Below are 15,123 nucleotides of genomic sequence, written 5' to 3'. Positions count from 1 at the left end.
TGGGTAATGCCCAAATTGGAAAAATATAGGGATGCACTTAAGCATGTCCTGTAGAGTCTAGGTGGTCGATCCATTTCATGGGCTGTGCACGTAAGTATCTAACAGCAATGAACCTAAGAAGTTTATGACTTGATAAGCGGTTGTAAACATAATGTGAACAATGCCACTCAGGCATTATCTTGTGAAAGAATTAAGTAATCCTGCTCCCTTTAGAGTACAGCAAGGCACAAATTAGTTTAAAAAAATTGATTAGCAGTTTGCCAATTAAAATGCTCCAGATTAGCAAGCAAACCCATTTGATTAGCAGTGTTGTGCTAATATTTTTAATGTCACCAGAAGTTATTTGTATTGAAGACAAAAAATGAGCATCAATACAGCATTTTTGTCTACCGCTGAAGTAGGACATTAGTGAGAAGAGCCAGGCCTTTAAAATTCTTTAAAATTACGCAAGACCTGCAGGTCGAATAACTTTGTTTACCCACTCAACCTAAGAGAAATACACTAGACCCATGGCAAAGAATGAAAACATATTTAAATGCACTTTCTGTAAAATGGCGCATGTCACCATAAACCCACTTTGTCTGGCACACTGCTGCCACCCAGAGGCCAGCCAATTACAGTGAAACTTTTATTGGACATTTATTGCAAACAAAGTAAATGTTATATAAAAGTTTCAAACATCCCTTGCAAAATGGTACTCGACCTTCATGAAATCTACTCAACTATTCGAGTGGGTGAGTCGACTTGCGAACCCTGGATGAGTGTCTGTAAAATGTCAAAGGAATACCTGCATGAATGGACACAAATAAATTGATCTGACACAAAGACTCTGAAAACAGTTTGGCCAGCTCTCTCTCACAGGTTCTAACATATAATGCAATCATAATCAGAGCAGAGCAAGCTCTGGAAGCTTACTACAGTGCATGGTATTGCAGTAGATCTGTAGATGTACAGTCTGGATGGAACATTGATCACTACTTTGTGTAAACCTCTAGTTAGCTTTGTGTATTCATTATGCAAGACGAAATAAAGTAAGAGACTAAGCAAAGTGCATGGCGTTGGGCAAACTAGGTGGAATATTTTAGTTTGCGCCCATCTCACTTTCAGGGTATTTGGTATCAATCAACATGGTGATAAGATAGAATGTAAAGGAGTCGGGGGTCAGGTCATGGGTTGAAATCCATTTGCACAGATGTATGCAGCCAGCAACTAACAGTACTGGGTTTGCCATCAAAAGCATGTGGCCTTGTGATCATGTACATTTTCAAAAGTGTTCACTCGTCAATGTGATGCATCTTTCCCAACAAAATGAAATATATTTTTTATTTTATTTTGCATTTGTAGAGCGCACTACAGCCCTCAGGCATCGGGGCACTGTGAACTTAAGAAGGCTTAATTAAGGTTACAGGGATGTAGCCCAACAACAACAGTTCTTAGTACAAGTTACTCAGTATCATCATATGAATGGCATATGGATAAAGGAACAGGTGCAGTGTTACACAAAGAGCTTGGTTTTGATGGCTTTCCGGAATGCGGAGTGAGTGTCAATACCTCTAATGTGAGAGGGGAGGGCGTTCCAAAAAGTGGCGGCCACTATGAAATTAAGGTACATTAACCTACATTTTATTGTAAAACATGGAGCCAATTCAGTGTTTTTTTACAGTATGAATACTGTAATTATGCATTATATAACAACTTACATTTTTAGGAATGGAATTTCAGAACTGTCTTTTAAAAAACATTTTTTTATATACATACTGGTGTTTGCCAGGAAGGATTTAGTAAGCTTAATACAGGTATTATCCTGATTACTTCTGGTTTGCAATTATTAGAAAAATAAAATAAATCTTGCCTATCACTCCCACATAGGCCGTTGGCACTTACGAATGGAGGAGATGAGTACTGCTGCACTCTTTCTTCATTAGCCCTGTTGAACCAGCAGTGAAAAGAGCGTAGAGAGCCCTGTGGGTAAGAGAGGAATGTAGGGTGAGCAGTGTTTTTATTGAACAGCGAGACTTAAATAGCTATTTTTGCTACACAAGTGTTAATTTAATTAGCAAACCTACAGAATTGCATAGCAAATTGCTATGCAACACTGCTTATTTTATGCCTTGTACAGGTATGTCATATTTGGTCACCAAGCAGAAGCCAGGTTTTGAAGAGTATCTTGATTTTGTTAACCGCACCCATGCACATGGTCTATATATTGAATTATGGCTAAACACATTGAAAGTCGCAAAGTTCACATGACATTGGAATGGGCAAACTTCTGCTATTTGTCCAGTGTGTATGTTTCAAAGACAAGTCTGTCACACACTATTTGTTGCTTTGCGAATTCTTTAAAGAGCAGAGGACTATGTGCTTGTTACCACTGTTTAAAATTGCACACATTTGTTGCATGGAAGATGCTATGGCCTATTGTAAATCTTCTAGTTAAGTTTATTCACTGTGACTGGAATAAAAAAACATGGTGAATACGACGATTAGCAGCCAATACAATTGAGACTTTGACGTTATAATTATTATTGATTTGTACCTACTTACTTAGGGGAACAGAGATAGTTTGCTGCTGGTAACGGTTGCTTTAAAGAAAATATAATATGAGGTAAGCAAATTATTGATGATTGTAATTAAGTACTGCTGTTCTTGAAGCAAACAATCAGGCAAAGATGAAGTGTGCTCTTAGATGTTTATATTATACTATTAATTGGCACATTTGATTTTTAAATACTCTTCTTTTATGTATATGTTTATTTATTTATTGCATTTATTAACATCATCCAAACATGGCACTGGTACAACTGGGTGAGTCAATCACTGTATTGTTTAAAATGTATCAATCTGTTCAACAAACTGTTTTGTTTTTGCTAGGAATGTGTTAGGTTCACTAGGCTACCCTATATGTCAAATTCATTGAATTGTCTGTATTAATATACAAGAGGGCAACCTTTGCTCTCATCACAATCTAAATTGTCAGTGGGCCTCATGCCGAGTTTGCCGGTCTGGAAAAAAGGGTGCCGGTAAGCTCACTGGCACCCTTGTTTCCAGACTGCCAAACTACGGGTTTGTCTGCCAGAGTCGCTGTGCCCGACAGGTCTGATCCTGCTGGGCACACCGTTCACGATAAGCAAAGCCGTCACGGAAAAACTGAATGGTGCCGGTGCTTCCGTGCCCTTTTGGACTCTATGGGAATGTGGATTAAGAAAATTACCGGCACCTGACTTCCCAGCCGCCGGACTTGTAATAGCCCAGTGACACTTAGAAGTCAGGCGCCAGTCATTCTTTATGGGTCCGGCAGACCCGTAACGAGGCACAGTGTGTTCTGTTACTAAACCTTGGGCCGCCCTGACCAATTGTCTATATTGCCTTATAGTCACTGTAATCCTGATGACATCCATCAGGGTACAGTTGAACCTCTCAACGCACCCATTACCTTGTGGATGATAAAGAGAGGTCATAACCTGTTCTATGACATGCCTTTCCAAAAACTCCTTACATTCCTTTGAGACTAACTGGGTACCATTTTCCGATAGACACCTATGTGGAAAACCTTCCCTCCAAAATAAAGGTTCCAAAAACCTTATGATGCTACCACTGGTCACTTCTTTTAGAACACAAATCTCCAGCCACTTAGACAATAGATCCATCACCACCAACAAATAAGTATCTCTCAACCCTCTAATATTATTAGGGCCCAACAAGTCCAAAGGAATCTCATCCCATGGTGTTCTTGAACTCTCCCTCACCACCATGGGAGTTTTGTGAACACTGAACCCTTTGTCTCCTTTCCCACAGTATCAAGAACTTTTTACCAGCTCCTCTACATCCTTACCAACTCCAGGGCACCAGAAATCGGACTTTATCAATCCTTCAGTTCTTGCTAGCGCCAAATAACCACAATGCACCAACTCCATCACTGGGCCCCTCATTTTCTCCAGAACCACCAACTCATGCCCTCTGCACAAGTAGTTGTCTTTTACACAGTACGATCCTCACTCTCCTATACTCTTTGGTACTGTCATCACCAATCTCAGTAGAATTTCTGCTCACCAAACTCATAACCAATGGTACATACCATCCTCAAAACACGCTACATCCCAATTAGCTCTCTTAATACACTATTGCACCTGTAAAATCTCGGCAACATCCTCGTCATCACACTTGACCTCCTCACCAATCACCTCCCCGACCACTACTGACTTCCACTTGATAGGGCGTCTGCAATCACATTGTTCCTACTTTGTACATGCTCCATGCAAACTTGCAGTGCCTGTAGGGTATTGACCCACTTCATTATTCTTCTAGAAAAACTTCTATCCCACCTTTCGTAAAAATACTAATCACTGGATTATGGTCTGTTCGTATTGTGAAATCACACCCCTAAAGGTACATTTTGAACATTTCAACAGCCCACATACAAGCCAATGCCTCCTTTTCCACCACTGAGTACCTCACCTCTGCTTCCTTCAATGTCTGCAAAGCGAATGTAATGGTGAACAAATCACCACCACTCTCTTGCATTAAAACCGTACCAAGACCAACATTGCTGGCATCAGCATAAACTGAGTCCTCCGACTCTCCACAAAACTAGATAGCACTGGAGCCCCTATGATCGCCTGCTTAATGTCCTCAAATTCTTTGACACACAACCAATCCCAATGAACTGATAAGTCTTCTCATACTCTTTGTCCTATCTGACAATTTCTCAATGAACTTGCTAAACAATTCCACCAAACCCAGAAAACGAGTACAAATCACTCTTGTTTTTTGGACGCCCCATTTTCCTGATCGCTTCTGCTGTATCATGTTTTGGTTTCACCCCTTCCGGTGAAATTTCGTGCCCCAGATATACTACCTTACGTGCCCTGAAAGTACTTTTCTTTGGCAATCGTAAGTCCCGCTTCACTCAATATCTCCAACACTCTTCTCAACCGAATGTCATGCTCCTCCTCACTCACACCACAGATCAGAATGTCATCCTGCTAGCACAACACTCCCTTCTCATTTCCCACTAACCGATACATAACATTTTGAAATACACTGGCTGCTGACAAAAGCCCAAAGGGCATTCCCCGGCACCTTAAAAGACCAATGGTCGTAAAGAAAGCAGTCAAATCCATGTAACTTTCATGCAGTTCAATCTGGTGGTATGCCAATCTGAGGTCTAAAATTGAATACATTTGAGCTCCAGCGATCCCAGTCAGTAAGTCATCAATCCTGGGAAGCGGAAACCTCTCTGCCACCAGCATACTGTTTAAATGTCTCAGATCTATGTAGAGTCTCACCGAGCCATTGGGCTTCCTCACAACAATTATGATGTTTCAATCTTTTCAATGACACCCTCATACTCCATTCTGGTAATCTCCTCCTCTACATCTCTGCGCAGAGCCAATGGCACCATGCATAACTTGGCCACCTTGGGTTGAGCTCCACATCTGAGTCTGATGCGATACACAAAGCCTTTGAGGCAACCCAGTCTTTTCTTTAAAACATGTAAACCAATCTCTGTCAACCCTGTTTAATCGTTATTGGGTTTAACACCATCTATCACCAGAACTTGCTCAGGGTGTCTTGCGTCTAGTCATATCTCCAATTCAGCCTGCTCACTCCACAACAATAATTCCCTTCCTTTACTTGCTACGTAAACTATTCCTTCAGCCTTTCTGCGCTTGAATTCCAACTCTCCATTGAACTGGAGGCATGACAGACACATAATAGAAACACACGTGCTTGGGCTGGAATCTGCCATTTTATTGTTAATCTCCAACAAGGTAAGACAAGACCTTTACTTAGCGACCCCCAGCCAGTGCAGCCCCTCCAACTGACCAACCTGGAACCTACCAGCAGGACAAGGTTCCAGATTCCAACAAGGAACACAAACCACCATGTAAGGCTGGCGGAGAAACTATTTACAGTACAACCTTGTAACACTTGGAAAGGAACTATTATAGACACTAAATATGTACTTCGATGGATTGCATGGATGCACACCACTCTCACACAACCCTGTCCCTGGGGCTCGTATCACAGAGACTTGGACTGCTCGTCTCGACTCTGCTACCTCTAGTATCCTTCACAATGATTCAGCTATCTTCTCCTACTCCTTCTGCTCTTCCAAAAGAGGTGGTGGGGCAGGCCTGACAATCATCCAAGCATGAACATCGGACCCGTTGCACCAACTAACTTTTTCCCACCCACCTATTCACTGATACCCAATTGTCCTGCCAACATTATAATGATTTATCAGATCGTCGGGCCGCTCAACTGCTTCACTGACCTTGACTCCCATGGCTCCATTTCCATAAGGCCCCTTTAATACTCATGGATGATATTACCCTCCCTAGATTCTCTCGCACCCATCAACTTGAACTTACTCCCACCTCTCTGACCCCTTCCCTCTTCACAATCTATCCACTGACGTCCAATGAAAGTTCATTATCTCCATCTGACCACTCAATACTCCTACCCAAAGCTACTACAAGTGTTTTGCTGATCACATTTTGCTTTCCTTCACTGTGGAGGCAGTCCATAAATCCTTCACTGTTGGAGGAGCCTCGGCGGAGTGAGACCAAGTGTTTTGCTGATCACGGGGTAGACGGGAGTCTGTTTTTGCTTGCGTTCATTGTGGAGGTGGTCCATAAAGCCTTCACTGTTGGCGGAGCCTCAGCTGAGTCAGACCAAGTGTTTTGCTGATCACATTGCAGAAGGGTGTCTGTGTTGCTTTCCTTCACTGTGGAGGCAGTCCATAAAGCCATCACTGTTGGCAAAGCCTTGGCGGAGTGAGACCAAGTGTGCTGGTTTTGGGTGTGCAGGCTCAAGTTAGCTTTGCACTCCCCCCCCCTGGGGGCCCGCTTCCCCCCCTCTCCTTGCTCTTCCTGTGCTTGCTTTGCCCGGTGAACCTCGCTGCAGAAGTACTACCTGGAAAGAGTTCTTTCTTTTACATAACCCCACCATTATTGCTGATTCTGAGTTGTTTGGTATTGGCCCAGTACACATGCTGCAGAAGACGAAGTACACCATGCACAGCAAAGCCCTGAAGCCTGGAAAGTGTATACAAAGTCCAACACGGATGCTCAAGGCTCGGAGCAGAGCGCTGCAGGCATAAAAATGCAAAATTGACTGTATTTCTGGTAACATTGGCCCCCTACAACAAAAGTTCACAGGCTTATGTAACTGCACGTTACTGTCTGGAGGCTCAGTGGGGGCAATTAGACATTCTTCTAAACCTATTGCTCCACTAATACAGACCGCACAATTCTCTGACTCTCACCGCCTGACAGCGGTCTTTGTGGTAGATGGTAGCAACAGTGCCTCTCATTGTTCAGCATCCTTGGATAACAATGGTTTGTTACTCAAATTGTGTCACAACCTTAAAAGTGCACTCGCTGCACCTAATGGCACAACATCCCATTGTGCAGCAGATGAAAACATCTATGCTACCCCAGATCTGGAAGCACTTGTTTCTCCACCAGAGGTGGCATATGAGTGCCGCGAGGACGAAGATATGTCCATGGCCATTGATCAAATCTCTTTTGATAGGAGGAAGTTCATATATCATTCTAAAAAAGTTTTAGAGGCTAAAATGGAAGCTGTGTTGGCTTTGTGTGCTAATATTGCGGCAGAAAAAAAAGAACAAACTCCTACTGACTTAAGTGGTGGGGGCACACACTAATGAAGGCTCTGTGGCTGCTCCAATGGAAAAGGACAGGCCTATTACCCTTCTCCATTTCACAGGTGGCCCAGGTGGATCTTGGCTAAAGGGGTCTGAGTTGTGAAAATGTGCTACTAATAAAGCGCCCTCACATTCTGAGACCCTTAATATCGTGGCTGCGCCGGAGAGCGATGCTATAGATGCTCTCTGTAATGTAATCCATGATCGACAGCCCTGAGATATTTGTGGCTGAAAGCCAGGGAAACTCCATCTGCACAAAGAAGGGCGTAAGCAACAAGAAACAAGCAGCCTTCCTGAATTCATCCATAAGCTGCCCTACTGAACAACATGACTCAGTTATATTGGCATCTCCCCCCCAGGCGTGCCCGGTTGATAATTAAAACACAGGGAGATGGTTTGAGTGGACAGGTGGTTTTGCATGGCCCTATGGATAAATAGTTATGCCCTAATTCCACTTGACTAGCGACCACCACCAACATGTCTTTGGCTACCCTTAGAAAACTGCCCGAAAACGATAAACTAACCACAAGGCTTTTTGGCCGGAACAGCTTGACTCAGTCTATGCCCCATCTAACAGACCATCCTGCATACTGAATTCCCATCTTTTGCTCAAATTTCCAGTGCTATGCTGATGACACCCAACTCATTTTCAGGCTTCCTTCAGCCACCTCCTCTCCTTCCCTCATCTCTGACTGTCTCATTGCCATTCAAAATTGGTGTGCTGCCAACGATCTCTGTTTAAATGCCAACAAGACTGAGATCCTCCTCATTGGTACACCCTCTCCATCCTTTCCCCTCACTCTCTGGCCAGCCTCCCTGGGCCCTCCTCCTGCCCCTACCTGCAAAGCTAAGAACCTCGGGGTCATCTTTGACTCCACACTTTCCTTCTCCCCACACATCTCTGATGTCTCTAAAAAATCAAACTTCTTATTGCACCTCCTTAGAGGTACTCTTCCTTTCCTCACTTTCCCCCAAGAAGCTCACTATCTCCCAAGCTCTGATCCTCTCTAAGTTGGACTACTGTAACAGCCTCTTTCTAAATCTACCTGCCTCTACTCTCCGCCCTTTACAACTGATCCAGAACAGGACTGCGAGACTTGTTCTTGGCCTCAAGCCCTGGGATCGTATCTCACCAGCTCTGAAATCCCTTCATTGGCTCCCAGTGGATGCAAGGATTAAATGTAAAACCCTTTGCATTGTCCACAAGGCTTTCTGGGGCCTGGGTCCAAAATACTTTCAACTATCCCTCTGTAAATACCTCCCCTCTCGAGCCCTTCGCTCCTCTACCTCTAACTCCCTCAGGGTCAGTCGTTTTTCAAAGAAACGAGCTGGAGGTAGATCTCTGTCTTCGGCCGGGGCCTCCCTTTGGAACTGCCTCCTTGCCACCTTGAAACTTGAGGAGAACCATCTACGGTTCCGGAAGCTCCTGAAGACCTTCCTCTTCGCTTCTGCCTTTGGCCCGCTTCTCCCCTGCTGATCTGCCTTTTTCCCTCGGCACTCTGCACCTGCCCACCTTCTGCCCTTCAGGCCCAGGTACCTGCTCACCCTGCCATCCTCCTGCACTGCCTCCGGGCCACCCCTTGCACTGGGGCCTGTGTCTGTACCCATACAGTTCCCCACCCACTCTTCTTCTGCGCTTATCAGATACTCCCTATCTGACTAACGTAGCACCTTTGCCTCTTACAGGCTGCACTACCACTGCTAACACTCTATTTAATTATTTATGCACTTACTATTTATTTTGTTTCTCTCCTATGCTCTGCACTTCCCCCTTTTTCCCTTCCCCATGCACTTGCGCGTTCTCAATGTCACTGGGCCTAGTAAGATCGTTGTTTTTGTTTCTCCCCTGTTCCCCTCCCTTTGCCTGGTCGTGCTCTGAAACACCTGTGTAAGAGCGCGATATAAATAAAATATCATATCATATCCTGTGTCTGTCCATTCCTAGCATTTTCATTTACAAGAGGATGCCACATTCTTTGACTCAATGGGTCGTACGGTTCAACTGGATGAAATCCATCAAGATAGAGAGAGTCCTTTTTTGAATTGTACCAATTGCATGCATTATTGAAATCTATTCCATGTTTGGCCTCTATCACTAACTATGACATTCTACGAATCTAATTGCCCAAATGGGACAGCACACTCAACTGGCTCCTTATTAAATTCCGCTCATCAGTCGCTGCCTCACTACTATGGACCTATGCTAATAATGTATATGCCAGGGGCCTAAAAATCACTGTATGCTATTTGACCAAGGGAAAGAAATATCAGCTACCTGTGCATGTTATGTTCCCTCCACGACCATGTACCCGAGAGACCAGTTTGTTCCAATAGACATGCGGTTGATTAATACCGTGCCACAATGCTTGTGTTCCCAGCATGCCAAAAAGTATGCAGTGAATCATAAAGATAGTGACCCCAGTGCCAAAAACTCAATTTGACTGCAACAGCGTGTGGGTATTATGAATTGGCTTAGCTGGAACACACAAGGATTGTGTTCCTTTTTGGAACATCCGGTTGGGTCTGCATATATTCGAGCCTGTGACATATTTTCATTACAGGAGACATGGGCCACGGAGGCGTTCTTGTAGATGGTTATAACATATTGTTTATGTCAGCTAAGCGTGGTGATAAGGGCAGACCGTGTGGGGGGACTTGCTATTGGGACTATGGTTAAATATACCCTGGAAGAATACTCCATGACCACCCCATCATCGTATTTTATGGCTGTCACCTTATCAATTATTGGGCGTCAAATTCTTGATATTAACATATATGATCCCCCAGGAGGTGTTGAGACGAGGGCCATCATCGATAACATCAAAAGTATGTTATGGACCTGGTCTGAGACTTTCCCCAGGGGAGGGACCATTATTGCGGGAGATCTAAATGCGCCCAACTTGCTGCAGGAATTATCCAGCGCTTATGACGGGCTTGACTGTAGTAATATGGGAGACTTGACCGGCCAATTCCAAACTAAACATCTGTGGTTGAATCTGGCCATGACCCAAGATCTCATTTGTCTGAATACAAAAAACACTAACAGTGAGAATTCTATAGCTACTTGGTCCAATGGATACAGCTATTCCAGCTTGGACTATGTGTTTGTGGATAGATCAAATGTTAAACATTGTGGGGCCCTTGTTACCACATTTAATACTGCTAGCGATCATGAATCTTTGGGGTGGCCTTATAGTATAGCACCCATTTGGCGCCCTTGTATGCAGGCCTCTGCCTCAGTAAATACACAGGGTAATTAAATTATTCTTACTAGTAATAACGTTGTGACCATTCACAACTTTGTTAAAAACAATAATTTCATGCTCACGAAGTGGCTCTCTGAAAATGGGTGGGATGTATCCAGGGTTCTGCTTTTTTTTAAATAACTTCTTGCATTTGATCCAGAGGGTGTTTGCTCCTCCTATCTCACATCCTAATAACTTTGATGTTGCTGTGAACCACACGTAAAAAGCATACCGGAAGCGATATAATGCTATTAAGAAATTGGTTTGTAATAGTGCCACTGAGAAAAAGTGTTTGTTGGCCCACTTGTCTTCTAGATGCAAGAATTGGCGCCGGTATCACAAATACTCTAGGAGCACTGCTGAGTGGAAGGGTCTATTTTAAATTCTACGCAGCAATGATGATAGGAAGTTCTGAGCTATGATCAGATCTTTTACCCGTTGCTCCAGTGGTATTGAGAAAAATCCTATTAATGTGGCATGCGGGACAGACGCCATATTGGCACTATATAACAAACCCAATGCAAACTCCTTCTCGATACCCTATATTCCTGACACCCAGTTCCACAAGGGATTTGAGTGGGAGCATATCCTGTGCATTATCAGGGGCTTAAATGGCTCTAGACGCCCCCGGGACCTGATATGATGGCTAACGTCATTTTCAAAGATGACCCAGAATTTTGGGCAATGGTATTGGCGGATTTATATTTACAAATACTTAAAACCGGCCAAATACCATCTAGTTGACGTAAATCGACTCTCATTCCAGTATTAAAAAAGGCAATCATACCAACACGCAAGATTATCGCCTATTGCCCACGCTTGACATTAGTTCAAAAATGTTCTCTATCATTTTGTAAAAAAATCTCACTACTTGGGCTATAGCTAAGAATTTGCTTTCCCTGTTTCAAACAGGGTTTCGCAAATCGCAAGGCACTTTACACAACTTTAGAATCTTGATACCGATAACCAAGTTCTGTGCAGGATGACACTTATGGAAATCTGTATGTGTGATTTGTCGATTTTGCAAAAGCATTTGACAGTTTCTCGTAATCGACCGTGGACAAAGCTGGCCAATTGGGGTATTGATCACTCACTTTTGTACTTCCTTATCCCCTTATACACTGACATTACTGTATCGCTTTGTGTAAACCAGAATGGAGAGGTCCACGAGGATATTCCAACCAACACTGGACTGAAACAGGGTTGTGGCTTGGCCCCGTCCCTATATAATCTATATGTGGCAGACATTGCCTCTTTATTGAATCAGCCCATAATTTCCCTCCTCATATCGGCAAAGCCCCAGTTTCCCGGATTGGCTGTGCCGACTATACAATACTTTTAGATAGAACACCCATTGGTTTGCAGCGATCATTAGAGGCACTAGCTGAGTAGGCTGTTTTAAACCATCTTTGTGTTAACAGTGTCAAAACCTAGATACTTGTGTTTAGCAAGAAAAAGAAGGTGGGATTCAATTTCAACTGGTGCTATAAAGGCTCCAGGTTGGAAATAGTGGACACATATGTATACCTAAGAGTTTCTATCAGCAATAGTCCTTCTCTGCATATACTTGGTGACTTTATCCAAACTAAAACGATGACAAAATGGCTGGTACTCAGGAGATTTGTATGTAACAAAGGGGGCAAAAAGGTGGAGCGTTTGCTTCAAATATATCGCAAAAGTATACTCTCCATGATTTTCTATGGTACCGCGATATATCCAGACCCAATAGTGATGTGGATAGATAGGTTGTAAGGAAAACTTTTGAGATCTATATTAGGGTTTCCTCCCTCGGTTTCAGTGGAGGCTCTCCGCTGTGAGCTTGGGGTCCAATCTATCAATTCTCTTTGGCTTCTACAGTGGTGCAGGCTCTTCTTGGTGATTCTTTACTCCCCTATTGAGCTATAGAATGTATTTAGTTATCTGCCCGGACTATATAGGGAGGGCACTGCTAAAACATTGCTTGTTCAGCTTAGAGAGACAGCTTTGAAGCATTTACACAATTTTGATATTGATGTGCATGACTTGATTGAACAACCTGACACCATTAATATTCTGAAGAAGAACAAAAACAATTTTGATTTTATTGTCAATATCACTTATCTTAGTAACCTGTCCATGTATCGGGTGTACAGTACCCAAGGTTTTCGACGGGACCATCTTCCGACATATTTAATCAAATTTGTGTTCATGAATATACAGAGGTTTATTATATTCCTACGTTTTAACATACGTCCGACTAGAGAGCATATAGGGAGATGGAATAGATTAGCATTAAATGAAAGAAGTTGTCGATTGTGTAATGTGCACATTGAGACTGCTTGCCATCTACTCACCGAATGTCAGGCGCTTACACCTTATTATACTGCTAATTACAGCGGTTTAGTACACAATAAATGTTCTATCCAGTGTGACCAATTGAATTGTGGAATGCATTATTTAGCACAGAAAGCACGGATATGACGGCTGCAGCCTACTATGTGTGGAAAGTAGCCATATAACAAATTTCAATACCTAATGACTAGATATTGTCTGGACTACAAATGAATGAATTACAAGTTAACCGTTTTATTTTTACATTTTAACAAAACAAACATTTAAATTGTATTTTGATGGATTACATTGATCAATCATTTTAGTATTGTTTTTACTCATTCAACTTGTCTTTTAGATAACATGATTCTATATGAAATATCTTTTTACTGGATTAAATTGGCAAACGGTTTGTTTTATAACCATATGCTAGCAATAAATAAAACAAATGACTTTGCCCACTACCATCTTCTCAGAAATTTAAAACATGTATGATACGCTCACCACTGTCCTATCCCTCCTTTCCCCGGATTTCTCCAACCCCCACATACCTCTGACAGCCCCTCTTTACTACTCCTCACAACCTACTTCTTGTGGATGAGAACCCAAAATAATGACTGCCAACCCCTCTCGCTCCCACCTTGCATCCCTTCTTGTGCCTTGGGTATCTTTCAAGTGTCTTTCAAAGTTGCAAATGACTTCCCCATTCTCAAGAAGCCCACAGCTGACTGCAACAATCCTGCAAAACTATCGATCTGTTTCTCTCCTTCCCAACTATTCTAAAATTCACGATTGTCTCTTATTTAACAGAATTTCATCATATATATATTCTGTGATGTCTGCAAACCGCTTAAATCTGGATTTTGAAACCACCCTTCTGCAGAGTCAGTCCTAGCCATGTCTCTAACTTTCCCTATAGTCTAATTCTACCAGAGCTCTTGGCCACCTTTGACATGATGGACCACCCCTCTCTCTTCTTCTGATCCTGTAAGTTGTGGGAATTCGCAGAGCCATTATTGCATTGGTTGCCACTTAACTCTTCAATCGTTTATTTTCAATTCTTTTGGATGCTAGTATCTCTGACCCAACCCCTTCCCTGTCAGCACCGCAAAGTCTCCTTTCTCAGGCTCTCAGCTGTCTCCCTCAACACCCACTGCCGCTATCATTTGATCTCCTCCTTTTGGTTCTCCATTACCTTTTTGCAGCGATATGCAAATCTTCTCATTTGCAACTTTTACTCCTGACCTCTCTGCGCGCATAGCCACTGGCTGGTACTTAGTTATTTTATGCTCAACTGCTTCAAGTTATCTACCTTCCTGTCTCCAATGATCCCCCACCTCCTATCTCATTCTCGCATGACTTGGGGTTCTTTTTCAACAGCAATCTTAACCTTCACAAGTTTATTACCTTTTCCTAGAATGCAGCATGGATTAATCTGTTTAAAATCTGGAAAAGCCACCCCTTCTAACTCCAACAGACCCCTCTTACTGGCCTTAGCACTCAGTCACTATGACTACTGTGCAAGCCTTTTCCTCGCTTGTCAAAGTACGCAATTACGCTCCTTGTACCCTCTCTAGCCTTACCTGCTCTTCGACTGCTCGCATGTCCACAGGCTTTCCATGACAGACTGGTACCTCTAAACCTCTGCTACCTGTGTGCACATCCCTGCAAAGGGCTATTCCTTACTGATATATATGGGGATACTCTTAGAATCTTGAGTGTGTCTTGCTTTGACTACATCAGCATGTTTGGGGTGGAACCTAGGAATGTTGGGCTGAGATCTAGAAGGAGAGAGTAAATTGGTCCTGTCTTAAGAAGATGAAGTATCATACTGCAGTCACTATGCATTAACCTTAATGCTAAATAAAAGATTTACCTTACATGATGGATCTTGCA

The sequence above is a fragment of the Ambystoma mexicanum genome, chromosome 12 (assembly GCF_040938575.1).
Source record: "Ambystoma mexicanum isolate Mex_15411 chromosome 12, UKY_AmexF1_1, whole genome shotgun sequence".
Lineage (NCBI taxonomy): Eukaryota > Metazoa > Chordata > Amphibia > Caudata > Ambystomatidae > Ambystoma > Ambystoma mexicanum.
Note: the sequence above shows the minus strand (reverse complement) of the source record.